General features: G+C 39.7%; 1 protein-coding gene across 9 annotated transcripts in view; it reads right to left on the reverse strand.

Moving 5' to 3' along the window:
* LOC308199627 (uncharacterized protein) overlaps positions 1 to 14544 on the reverse strand; it is a 209103-nt gene that overhangs the window by 165886 nt on the left and 28673 nt on the right. The window contains exon 1 of one of the 9 annotated variants that reach the window (XR_013954752.1): positions 9756 to 10209. The exons of 6 other annotated variants lie outside the window; for them this stretch is intronic. The gene's annotated coding sequence lies outside the window, so the exon portion shown is untranslated. Of the gene's footprint in view, positions 1 to 3270; positions 3361 to 9755; positions 10210 to 12528; positions 13418 to 14544 lie in introns of those variants that run through there. 2 more of the 9 variants (XR_013954758.1, XR_013954759.1) reach the window with 2 other exon arrangements.

Genomic DNA, 14544 nt, shown 5'->3' on the forward strand with positions numbered 1-14544 from the left:
GATGCAGAATGTGATACTAGTGCTTTCTCATGTGCAGGAGTAGATCTAGGGCACACCTGACATTTCCACAGCTCACTCAATCTCAGGTATAGAAACTGAACTTCAGTAACTCAGGCTTTAATTCCAAGTGAATATAGACCAAAATATGCTTCACATGTTAAGCAGATGACTTCTAACAACAAGACTTGCTATTATAATCCATTAATTTCTCCACTAAGAAACAAACAGTGCTCAGTAAGCCACTAATTGAACGCCCTTTTTAAAGCAAAAGGACTCCCCACCTGCATCAGGTTGTTTAAATCACTGTTCTGTCATGAAATATAGCACCTACTCCAGATGGAAGTTGAACAAGGAGCTAAAACTCAGATACCTCCTACTAATCCATAAAAACCGTTGTGATACTTCAGGGTTTATCTGGGTTGCCTCTTCTACCTGTTTATCAGTTGTCCCTACCAGAGGGAATTACTGCCCACAAGCTGGTATTCTACTAGTGCTCTTAACCTCCATGGTGATCTCCTATAGATCAAGAGTGCCCACTTTTTCCTGCAGATTCCTGAAGAATCTGTACACTTGGATGCATTTAGAGAAGTCTATAACACAGCTGTACAGTAACTAGTGCCTCAGAGAAGGTTTTCCATACCTGCCAATTTCCATTACCATCTCTGATGTCCATTCCCTAAAGCACCCAGAAATTAAACAAAGGACATTTCTATTGAGACTGAAGTACTGTGTCGCAAAAGTAAAGATTTCAAGATTGAAGAAAAACTTCAGTGCAAGCTTAGCCTTGACTTAATTGCAGGACTACTTCATAGTTGCTACAATATTCATCATCTTTAAATAGGTAAAGCATGTCTCAGATGCAAAAGCCAGAGAAAAAGCTAGCAGAATTCACCCCATTCCCACATACAGCTTCCTATCTATTACATGACTTTCATCTCCACCTGTACTACATGAATTCCTTTTAAGAACACTTTTCATATTAATGAAGATGCTCCTTGAGTGACATTTTTGTCATTGTGCACCTAAATTACCTCTAGTTCACACCTGAACAGCCCAGATAGTTTGTCAGCTACACTGATGTGGATGTTTATTTTGTGGATGAGATGGTTTCTTCTGCATCACTACTGTTATAGCTGTAGACTGTTGGATAGCCAGCAATAAAACAAAAATCAGCTACTGATTCAAGAATAATCTTAAGATTTATGCATTCACAGCAAACTGCCATTTTATTACATGTATTTGAGTTGCAAAAGTTTGCTCTGCATGAAACAACCCTTTATATGCTAAAAATGCGAGAAATGCCATGCCTTTTTTTATTTAAAACAGAGAAGGCCAAGATAAGTTTACAAAGTTTCACATTTGTAAAAGTTATCTTTCTGTCAGAGACAGGACTGAGAAAGAATAATTTTTAATGCCAAATTTTCTATAGTAGTATAGATATCTGAGGTCCTAAAACAATGAAATGTAACACTATACTCTGTCCAACACTACTAAAAACAAGCCTGTGTGTATTTTTAAATCCTATGCAAGTACAAAAAAGATAAAACTGTGCTTTGCTTACTTTAAGTAGTGCAGTGACATACATAAAACATCAACTATCACTTGCTCAGTCCAGAGAGGAATCTTTTTGATATGTAACATATAGGTAACTTTTTCAAGTCTAAGAATACCTCCGATTGATACAGAAGAAATAGAAGGCTGGTCAGCTCCACTTTGTCCAGAACTAATATTTTCAGCACAAGGCAATATTGACTAATTTGTTACATTATTCCCTGTGGACTGTATTTGGGCTTTGCAAGAAATGTTTAATGCACTTCAAGTTTTTTGTAATGTGTCTTCAAAATTAATTCACCATAAATAATGACATCTGCATATGTTTCATTAATGGTCCACCTTGAAAAATATAGCTGTTTCTTCAGTGCTCAGCATTTATGTTTGTATGATCCACTAGTATCAAATGATATATATCTGTTTAACAAATATAACTGTACAATCCCAGAGGAAATTGGTATTTTTCTCCCTCTCCTTGCTAGGGGACAACTCCATCAGAAGCCATAGCTACTGTAATGCTCTAATGCAGTATGTCCCTGTCTTCAGCAAAGCACTTAACTGCATGCTTAACTTCAATGGCAAGTTAGCTTTCCATGGAAAATGATTCCACAGAAAAAAAATCAAAATAAGATTTCCATTTACCTGTTGGAAAGAAAAAAGGATTTGCAGCTGTAAAGTGCTCAGTCACTTCTGTGATACTGTATCATAGGAAAGTATTCCTACAGTTACAAATTATTTTGAAAGCTCTCATACAAGCAAATTAAAAAGAAGCAGCAGCAAGTGCATAGAATTTCTTATGCAAAAAATCAATCTGACATAACCAAGACCAAAGGAACTATGCTGATTTATAGCAGCTGAGGTTCTTCCCTAGTACCTGAAAGTCAACATCACCACTATGGCCAGTGGTCTACTATACTCAAAAACCAGTTAGACCCATGATTGTTCCTCCACTGTGGAACACAAACGTTAGATGTTAGCCTCCAAGTGTGGAATCATATCACATTTGTTCTGTAAACTGACACAAATACCTATGACACTACATAATCTGTGGGGGAAAAGAACCTCATGAAGCCAAATGTTTGCACAAAGCAGTGAAGTAAAACCATTTTGGATGACTACATTTTTCACCTAGTAATAGTAATTAGTAAAGGAAATCACGCACATGAAGATTCAACTGTTCTGAGAAATTGCATCAAAACTGAATGCATACTTTGTCCTTTCCTGGAAGCTTGTCACAAAAACAGAATATATTTATAAATTTCAGAAGAAACAAATGAAAAGCATCTCACATCTGTAAAAAAGAAATGCTTCATGAGGAACTAAAGAGGGGATGTTTCCCCAGATGTTTGAAGTTTTTTCTAAGTACAACAGAATATACTTGAGACATCTCTTAAATAACATTCTTTTTTTTTCTGATTTACTCCAAGCCTTTAGCTAAAAGAAAAAAACTTGAACAAATAGCATACATCAAATAAACAATCAAAGCTAACGCTGTCAGCAAGAAGTTTGCAAGACCAACCTAAAGCTACTCCAACACTAGCCCAAAAGTTGTCTACAAGCAAGGTGGAATAACATGTCTCATATGATGGATCTAAGCTTAATACCTTTGTCATTCTGTCTGTGATGATTAAACAGAGTAGGAGTAGAAATAGAATCAATGTAAAGTTTTATGTAACAAATTTTTTTTAAAGCCAACTTTTTACTTAAGGAATTATTTACCTTTAATGTAAGGTAGAAAATGGTTTATCTTTTAACCCAGGGTACAGACTAGGTTCTGCGTAAATGTTTCCAAAAGCAGCTCCTCTAAAGCCACAGCATTCATTTTTCTTCTCCTCCAGTGCCTATATGCTGACAGATGGAATGACATGCTCTGGGTCAGGAGGTTTTCCTACCATGCAGAACAAGTCGATTTACATTCTCATCAAGATCTAGCAGCTTGTGTTTGAGTTTCCTTTATTATATTGGTAAAGTATCCCACTTGTGAAAATACAAAGTTACCCTGTTAAAGCAAACACCAGCCTTCTCACAATGTTCTTCATAGAACTGTTCTTCATAGGCTGTCCTAACCGGAAAACTCTTTGATTTACTAAATCTGAAGTGCAGCTTGTTTGATGTTGCATAAATCCCCACCTAGACACTTAAAGTGAGCTCAAGTGCAACTCATTCACCTCAGGTGCCATATTCACTCTTCATTTATGCTTGTGTAATGCTACAGCGAAGGGAACTGTACAAGCACGACTAGGGCAGTTTTCTGTAGGTACAGAAAATCTTCAAACTATTAGAGTGGCTACGCAAATAAAGAATACCAAACAAAAAACAAGCAACAAGTTTAAAAACTACCACTGAATTTGTGCATTCAAGTACAAAACAGAACAAAATATTTCTTACTCAAAAAAGTGTGCTCATGAATACACACAAAATACTCCAATGAGGTAGTAAATAATGGAAGTTAGAAGGTGAACTTGGAAAAAGTTAATTAGAGCAGTAGCTGGTCATTATTTCAGAAAGTCATCAAGTCATTAACAGGATTTCATGAGGGAAAAGGGGCATCCCAGCATGCGGGGAGTTGCGAGTGTGCCAGGGCACAGAGGAAAAGAAATGGGATGTACTCAACAAGCAATACTATAAGCACAAAATTTGGTTCAAGATATGAACTGCTGAAGAGTTACAATACAGTCCTACACTTTCAACATATCTTTGTAATATCAAAGATGTTAATTCTGTAAGAACACTGATCAACTCAGAAAATTATCTAAAAAAATGAGGAAGCTTGTTACATGGAAATTAGAAGGAAAATGTGAATTTGTAAATGGCTGCCATAACCCCAGAAGCTACAGGTGGCATAGATTATTAACTTATTCTTGGTTTCTAACACGACATACAAACATTGTGTTCCTACAGAGAAACATACAGGTGTTCTCACACCAATAATGAAGACTCAATCTCCTGGTAACTTCATTACACAGCACAGAATTCAGAATAAATATCACACTACAATGATTTAAAAAAAATGATTTAAAACCACCTTAGTAGCAAAGTTAAACAGGTTCTTGGAAGTAAAGAGATCTCTCTAAAAATTGAAATTCTGCCCACAGAATACAGAAAGCAATCCACATCCCACAAGCTACATGGAGGGCCACAATGTTTTGAGGAACTACATACATTAAAGCATAAAACTAACAAGTTTATTTTTTTTTTGTCCCTCTGGTCCCCCCAAGCATGCATTATAAGCAGGAATTCTCCCCAAACACTTGTCAAGGTCATCAAATGATCATTGTGAAAAAAGAGTATTTAAGACAACAACGAAGCATGAAAAAAAAATGCTGTGTATTGATGCACTGCAGAGGCCCTTGGGTTATTTTCATGTGAGAAAAAAACTCTGCCTGACATCGCTGATACCACATTAAGCCCAAAACAATCTGCTTAGAGCCACTGAATGAGTCAATACCCTTTTTAATATTTATTAAAATATGACTGTAGCCTAAGGAAATATACCTGATGTCATTAACTATGACACATTGGTAATTCCATGCTTTCGTCATAGCATACCCCATGTTGGAAGGGACCCACAAGGTTGATCACCAAGTCAAATTCTCAGCTCCACACAGGAGCACCCAAAACTCCAGCAAGCTGGGTGCTGTGACCACTGCCCTGGGGACCCTGTCCCAGTGCCCAGCCACCCTCTGGGTGCAGAACCTTTCCTTAACCCCCAGCCTGACCCTTCCCTGTCCCAGCTCCATGCTGTTCCCTCGGGTCCTGTCGCTGTCCCCAGAGAGCAGAGCTCAGCGCCTGCCCCTCCGCTCCCCTCGTGAGGGAGCTGCAGGCCGCCATGAGGCCTCCCCTCAGCCTGCTCTGCTCTGGGCTGAACAAACCAAGGGACCTCAGCAGCTCCTCGTACATGTTGCCTTCCAGACCCTTCACCATGTTTGTTGCCCTACCATGTTGCTTGCTTTTATCATGTTGCTAAGTGCAAGTTGTGTAAGCCAACAGATACACTAAATAATCAAGCCTATTTTCAGTTTTCTTTTGCCACAAACACTGTTGTAGCTACCTAAATTTATTTCTGTATTAAAGACATTAAAAATCCTAGTTAAAAGTTGGATTACTAAAGCTTGGTCCTGTTTTACCAGTGGTATCAGTGCAACACTTTGCTTTCACTTCAAGACAACCAGACTACTCCCAGTGCTCTTCCACAGTAACAGCTTTGAAGAGAACACTAAAGCCAAGAAAAATTAATGTAGAACTTGCAGATGAAATGGTCAATCAGGCTGACAAGGAAGGAAGCGAGCAATACAGCTTGAGAAACCAGATTCAGACATAACGGGGGTCAGTTCTTCCAGTTAAGTCTTCATCAGAGCCATCCATGCATCCCATACAAAGAAGAGTGCACAAGTCCACCCGTCCTGTCCTGCACCATCCCCTCTCCCAAGCCACACAGCTCCTGCAGGAGCCAGACTCCTCACGGGCAGGGACACCACACCTGCAAAGTTCCCCAGGGCTTCTGAAGTGCAGTTGTGTAGTAACTGCCCGGCAGGAAATGCAAGTTCTGATAAAGCAAAGAAACAGGGAAGATTCAACTACAGGCAAAAAGAAATGTGAGCACAGAGCACATATGAGAGTGCTCCTGTATAAGTCAGCCAAGATGATTTATGTTGCAGCCCAGAGCACTAGCACAAGACCCTCATTCCACAAAGCCAGAACCTGATGGCCATTGAACAGTCAGACTGCTCCCCATGAATCACAATTACAGAAACACCTGTGACAAATGGCTAAAACTCACAGTACTCAATAACCCTTAACTCCTTTCATTATTTTTTTCTTTTTAAATTTGTGTGTAAATGCATACACACTTGTTTGCAAGAAAACTTGCCTAAAGATAGTTGCTCAAAGTTTCTTTGCTTTCCCTGCAGGAAAAAAGTGACTTTCCTTTCATCTGTCAGCAGATGTTTATTTCCTTTTCACATTCTAACACATCACACTATTTACTGTGGCAAGATTAGCTATGTAAAAAGACCCGTTCTCATTTACTAGACCTGCAGGCTCTATGGTTGAGTCATCCTTATGTTTGAGGGGCAGAGAGGGGAAAAACTTCCATTCTTTCTTCACATTATCAATCTTACAGTTTAAAGACACTCTCGAGTTAGCAATATATTCATCTCTTACTAGCCCAGCCAAATTTCTGATGTTACATTGTTTTTACAGGGTTACTAAGACAATGTCAATTCTACGTGAGATAGAAAGCGGAGGTAAGAACTGGATGTGCTCTGTGGTAACTCAAGCAGTGCTACTGGATGACTAGCTGTATAGCAACATTTTAGCAGTCCAGTTTGCTGTGCAGCCTCACGTTCCTCCTGAATCTAACACAGAATGCTCATGAGCATTAATGCACCTAGACTACCTACCTTCAAGAACTTCCTATTTAGGATAAAAGCTTTGATGGGACTGATGAAAACAGTGAAATAACAGAGGAAACAGCAAACGTACAAGTTCCACACCAGCCATAGATATGCCCATCCTCATTATTTCAGCTGACTCCATGTGGCCCCACAATTCTGAGCAAAACCAAGATTTCATTTTCCTCTGCTCATAATTCTGTTTTCAGGAGAATGCAAGTCCAGAGACAAGACTCAACTGACACCACTGTGTTTTCCCGTGGCACTCCATATGCCTCATGCACTGAGACAGATACAACGGGCAGTCAGTAATACCTGACTCATTGATTGTGCCTGTGCAGACAGTTGGCTGACCAAGCTGACTCACAGTACAAAAAGTTCATGAACTCCTGCGAATCTTTCAAACCTGGCTTTTACATCTCATGTCTGTAGCAAAATCAGACATGCAAATTCTGCATTTCCTTGTACCTACAAGAACTAGCACAGACTGAGTATCTGTTTCCCAATTAACTGCACAACAGATTTGAGTATCAGGTTTTCAAACAAAAGTATTATTACCTAACGTTCATCTAGAAAATTCCTGTAAGAGCCTTTTACTAAGTGACTGCATTGAAACAAGCTACAAATACTTAAAAGATGACACAAAAACAACTGCTTTTACAGGCACACATTTTTTTCCACAAGTGGTGTCATAGTAAAAAGCCCAAGATGACTTGTTCTGCAATAGCCATGCCTCTACACCTCCTCAACACTTCAGCTAAACGTCTCACCCCTTCCCAGATGTCTTCTCCTCATCTCTTTTGATTCCTTTTAGCTTCAAGCTTTTTACACCACCTGGCTCTGGCTCCATCTTCCGAGGCACCAAGAGCATCATTTGCCTCATTTGGTACTCACTCAGTATAGCAACAGGAGTGGGTGCCTTGCACCACTTACTGCCACGGTTCAACAAATGGCTAGGCTATGGCTGATCTGTAAGCACATTTTTTAAAAACTATCTTTTGATAAATCTATTTTGAAGCATAAATTAATAACTTCTTTGAACTACTCGGTGCAAAGAAGTGAACCATCCACTGAGAGATCAGAACTTTCCTAGCAGCAGCATTTGTAACTCACTTGTTGCAACTCAGACTTTTACTAGGTTGAGTCTCTTACCGACAATTTTACATCATTGCTGAATTTGGGCAAGAAAGCGTTCTGCCTATCTGCCCAAAATAACATCTAGCCTGTAATTAAAGGTAGCAGTTCACAGTTCTAGCTGACTGCCAAATATATGCTGATCACTTACATGGAAGTTAGCTCCACCCCTTAAAAAATTAGATCTAAGTTAAAAGCACAATACTATATTAGTAACTACGATATGTGAATTGCCATCCTGAATTACTTTGAAGGTCCATCAAGCACAGTATCAGCAGACACCAGTATCAGACATTTAAGGAGACAATCCCTATGGGGGCAATTATAGACTAATTTACCCATCAGGGAAATTCCTTTTTAAACTCCATCAATTATCCCCCTGAGGCACAGGGATTTATATATCTTATGCTTTTAATCCTTTCTAACATAACTCTAGATTATCTTACTACATTCATTTTTAACCCTTTTTAAATTCTCATCTCATTTCACTATTACAATTTTAAATTACACATCTGTTTCCAAATATGTGCAGATAAACAACAAAAAAATTATAACTGGAAAACTATTAATGGGAATTGCATACAAAGTACATGTCATGGAAAATGCAACAAGACTTATCACTGAGAAAACTATGATGAACATTCAACTTAATGTGTTCCAGAAAACCTCTGTGGGTCAGATAAAAGCTGCATCTAGAAAAAGCAAAATTAAGCATCAAACCTCACAAAGGCAGCCTTTGGTATTTTCTCAAATACCAGTAAGCCTGTTTTTGAGAGTGTTTTTCCGTTATAGTACCCAGTACATGATCCAGCTTCTCAGAGTCACAGAAGTTAGTCTGTCAGACCCACAATTCAGCGATTTCATGGAGAGTAAGAGAGGAGACTGCTGTGAAATTCAGCAAGAGACCCCGCGTTCACATGGAAAGCAGAGAAACGTCTTTGGCATCCCCCTGCAGTGGCCCCTTGACAGGAAGGCTATACGCAGCTGAAGTTTCCTGCTTGCTGCAGAGTTGCTGGGAGCGGATTGAGGTAAGGAGGCATGGGAATCAGTATTAACAGGCACTTTTCTGGTTAGCCTTAGGAGCCGAACAAGAAAGATTTATAAAAACAAGGCAGAGGTCCTGCCTGCTCTGTGCCTATAAGAGGACATAGGTCACATAATGGGATTTAGCAAGAAAAACTGCATGCTCAACAGGACTTAGCAGCTGACCAAACTTAGTTCTGGAAAACTCTTACATTCAGATCCCAAGAAGAACCTGAAATAGTGATTTAATCCAACACACACTTTAAAATACATATTTTCATTGTTTTTTGGTTTTGTAGCTTTGAGACAGTACATCATCTTTCCAAAGATAGAAAAGGCTCTGAAATCACATTAAACAATTACCAACTTTTTCTCCGGGTATATAAAGCTATCGGGGGGCACAGAGAGAGTTCTGGCAACAATATAAACACTCAAAGAAGAAAGCTCAGCTCCCCTCTGACCTCCGCGACTGCCAAGTTTTTCAAGTGTTTCCTCCTACTTTCACCCAGGGAACTTGATAGATGCACTGCTACCATTCCTAGGGGCCATTCCCATCTTCCGATCTGCCAGCTCCATACAGGGCTGTTCTCTCCTCTCCTGTGCATTAACATAAAAGAAAAAAGCAGCCTCTCCCCCATCCCAACCTCAACCAACCTGTACAGGCATCTCTTGACAGGCAGGCACAGCAGATACAGGCCATGAAAAAGAGCTGCTTATCTCTTCTGTCTTCTGACTGTGAATCACTTACTGTAAATAACTTATTCATAGCATCTGCCAGGGACAGAGATCAGGTAGACTCCCCCCCTTCTTGTCCACAGTTCTTAGAGGCCAAAAGTTCTTAGAGGCCAAACATAAAACCTCCCATAAAATGCCTACCTCTCTAACACAGCCCACAATAAAAATGTGTGTGAATAATCAATGTCACAGCTCAGCAGATGAAGAGCCAGAAGTATTTCACATCAGTCTCAAAAGCGAACTTACCCTAAGTTTTACATAAGGTGAAAACATTTGTTTCAAGTCAAGAAAACCCTTTCTCTACAGCAACATTTTCTTTTGTTTGCTGAGTTTTGTTTGCATTTTTTCGTTGGTTTTTGTGGGGAAGGTGAACAGGGGGTTCAGGGACACGTAGAGGATTTTATGTTTAATGCAAGATGAAGAACTAATTTCACCAAAGAGCGTTTGGTCAGTGGTTGGAATGACCACAGGGGTGACAAAATTCAAGTTCATGTTCCCATGCTCAGCCAGACAGAAGGAATCTGAGCCAGGGTCTCCTATATCACACCCCATATAACATCCAGGAGTCTACAAACTTTAAGAATGGGATGGAGGCACCTGCACACCTCACCCTAGCTCTGTGACAACATGCTTTTCTTCAACTGAAACCACTTCCTGGGATGAAATAACCTAAGGATAACTTCAGGTGAACCAATGCTGGATTTTTTTGCTTAATGAAGTATTCATCAGAAAAAAAATTTACCCCAGCATGAAACTAGAGCTGTAATTCTATAAACCTGATAAGCGCAGCTCTGGAAACCCATTAGGGGAGTAACATAGAAACAATTTTCCATGGTTTAGAGCTTCTAGACCAGAACAGGCCATACCAACTGTGATGTTGGGACTGAGCAAGAGAGCATACTAGAAAGCTCCTCACACAGACCATCCCCCCTGTATGAGGTACAAAGCTTGCCCCTGCTCATCCATGCCTGATGAGCTATTCAGTGAACAGACGAAAGGACCAGGGCAGCGCTACCTCCATACCACCACCCCGCTCCTGAGCAGAAGCACCAGGAGCTGGGTGATGCGCAACGGGTGCCAGCAGAAGCAAGATAATGGCTACCTGAAATGCCACAGGTAAATCCAAATACAAAATGATGTTTTGTTGATTATAAACACAATCTTATTCAGGTCAAAAAGCATTTTACATGCAGCAGACTTCAAATGTCTGACTACATTCTACTTATTTAAAACAGCTTCTGCCAGTCATGGAGGAATTAAAAGGAAGGCATCTGCTGGCACTCTGGTACTCATTCTCTCTGAAGCAGGAAGAATATTATTTTGGAGTTTTATCATTGGCAACATTTCAAATCCATTCACTGCCAGATTTTTAAACATGCCATGTGTAATTAAATATCTCCCTTCCACAGCCACCACATCAGACACAGAGGGGGAGCAGTGCAGCCAGATTTCAGTCCCTGAACAACGGGTCACTGGCAGACACAGTTCACCAAACCTGCTTTTTGAAAAATCAGAATAAACCTAAACATTATTCCTTTTCTTACCTTTCGAAGTTCACTTCACAGTCTCTCCACTCATCATCTGGTAATATTCAGACTCATTTATTGCAGGTGTATTAATGTTTGATCAATGCATGTTCCATAAGGTTTTAGTGTTAATAGCATGATACGCACAGTATCTTAAGTTCTACCTTATAGCTCTTGTGGCTGTTATAAAAAGAATTTTGATCTCATTTGCTTTTGAAATGCAAAATACTTTTTCAGCTTCTTCCATAAAATTGTTTCAGTGCACTTGAAATTTTCATTATATTTTTGAAGGATTCCTCTAGTTAATTTTTAATCGAATTTTCATAGCATATTCTTTACCTTATACTTTATTTATAAATGCAACTTCAACAAACTTTTCCTCTTAGTTCCTTGTTCATGTTTTTAATTCTCCCAAAGCCACTTACATGTTTGCCAAAATTTAATACTAATTGGCAAATGAGATTATAAACTGGTTAATTTAGAACAGAAGTTCTAACTGAATTTCTGTGAGCAACCAAAAAGAAAGAGGGGCATTAGGTTTTGATTGTAAATCACTGTAGGAATGCTTTAAAAAGTTTGCAGTACTGCCCCTACTCCTATCATTTCACTACACTGTGAGCCACCTTAACTCCCCTGAGTCCCACTGAACTGAGCAGCAGGTGAGAGTCTCCACCACAGCAGAATTCGCTACAGTGGTTTAATCAAAATCCAAGAACAAACCATGACAAATATGCGATTAGCTCTGAACAGCAAATATTTTGGCCTGATAGTTTAAGGGAAGTCCATCAGATACATGCCTCTGGCATACAGAAAGCATCAGATGGACCAAGGCAGACTGTTGCTTTATTACTGGCAAGAAAGTAGAGGTGCAGAAACCATTACAAAAGCAAACAGATTTCTGTTCTGCTCTAAGCATGTCACAAAATGCAATGTTGTGGACTGATGACATGTTGGCAATAGTGTTAAACAAAGCCATCTGAAACATTAAAACGATGTTTAAGAATTACATTTATGACAAATTATTGTGCTTAAAAACACTGAATAGAATCAGGGCACTGCTGTGCCAGCCTGACATTGCCAAAAAATATCAGAAGAGAATTCATACACAGAACTGCACAAAACCTAAACAAGAGGCAGGGTTTCCCAAACAGAAAGCAGCAACTTACATATAGAGAGGGCTGCACTGCAGCTGAGATGCCAGGCACCTATGCACTGAATCATGTAACTGTGTCTACATTCCTCAGGAAAAATTTTGTGCAAGTGCCATGAGTCCAAGACTTCTGTTTTAGTTCACAGGGTGGGTATGCAGCAAACTGATTAAAATAAGCAGTGAGCAGCAGTGCTGATTTCCTCTCAGCCACAGAGATTTCCCATTCCACTGTCTGTTTCTGGAACAGCAAAGACAGGAAAACCTTCGTTTCCAATATGACATAGCAGTTACAAGCAGGGTTCCCCCAGAAATAGCGGGCACAAAAGTCTACCTTTTTTTGGACTAAGGCACAAATCAACGTAACTTATTGATCCCACACATTAGTGCATGTAGGGAATCAAACCAGGTGAGAACAGACCAGTGTCAGAAGAGCCACATGCTTCCTCACACGTTGCACCTCAGGCTCCTGTCACAGTAGCTTTCCTTCCTTTTCCACACTTCTCACACCCATCTCTACCAAGATCAGTGCAATGTCTTTATTCAAAGGAATGGATCCAGCTTAAAGTGGACTTATAAAGATGTTACAAAGACAGACAGATTGCATTAATATTTCCTACATAACCGGAAAGTCCTTTTAAAGCCTCTTTTAGATTCCTCCTTTCATGCAACTGAAAAGTCATTCTTAACAGAAGTAGTTGAACATGCTAGTCACACCCTGGACTGATGAGCATGATTTTTGATTCATTGCACATATAACACCTGGGCAGAGACAAGCATTAGCAGCAACACCATCAAAAATCTGTATGCCAGTATTTCCCTTCCTCTTTAGAAAAGCTTCTGAGAGCATCAGGAAGAGTGAAGACTCCAAGTTACATGCTCATACTCCAACTTCAAGGCTTAGCATAAGCATATGGCTAAGTGAACCAACTGTCTTTAATAGCCCAGAAACTTGAACAAAGCACTGCATTGATCTTACAAATAACTAAATACACTGTGAACCACTTAAGTGAAAACACACAAGCTTGAGAGTTCAAGCCATTGCAAAGGTGAATTCTTGATTTCCTGGAGAAAAAAAAGACATCTCAGCTACAAGACAGCTGGATGGCCTAATTACAGCTGCATAAGCACTCATTTCAGACAAGGCTTCCAGCTCTCACATGCTACTGTGAAACCATCAGCACTTCCAGGTGAAAAGCTGAAGCCCACTGCCTCCAGTATGCTAGGTCATTCAAAATGAAATAAGCACAGCTGTCTTTCCATCAGTTTGCAGGAAGGTAGGTTCACAAATCTAATCTTTCCCTGCAGACCCATAGCAAAAGAAGTGTAACCACTTCTGTGATGGACATAGAAGAATTAATAAGATTTAGCAGCCAGCCACAAAATGGCCGATGTGTTACAGTTGCCTGTCTCTGTCAAATTAAAAGACTTATGTTCCAAATGTCACAACTTGGTCAGAAAAAAATGGAAGTTAGTCAATAAGCACAAGAAAAATTCCAACATACTCTTACCTTTCCCACTTTTGTATCCTTAGCACACTAAGGTAGGCAAAATAAGATTCATCACAATAACAAAAAATTGCCCCACAGTAACTTAGGTAAAAAAAATTCTGAATAAAAATCAAAAGATAGCCCTCCCCTCTGCCTCATTTTCTAAATCCTAATGTGAAGCTAAAATGTGTCTGCAATGCCTATTTCCCTCCTCTATCCCTTCCTGTGAGAAGGGTTACCCAGGAAAGCCCCTGCTCCACTGACAGGCAGGTCTCCATTACAGTGTAAATCCCTGGTGACTTCACAGCAGATGCGCCAGTGGAAAATTAATGCAAACAAAAGTAGGATCTCACCTCAGATTTCATTCCAACCTCCAATTTCACACAAACCAATAACGTTGCTAGTATTAAAGACAGGGGAAAAAAGTTACTACAGACTCTTCAGCACATGAGATCAATACACCACAATGCGTGAGTAATACCAGCCTGTGTGTCTTTTCCCAGCCTCACCTTAATTAACAGAGGACAAAGGATGAGTGGCTAGAG

Source organism: Anser brachyrhynchus (genome assembly GCF_964034855.1).
Source record: "Anser brachyrhynchus genome assembly, chromosome: 9".
Taxonomy (NCBI): domain Eukaryota; kingdom Metazoa; phylum Chordata; class Aves; order Anseriformes; family Anatidae; genus Anser; species Anser brachyrhynchus.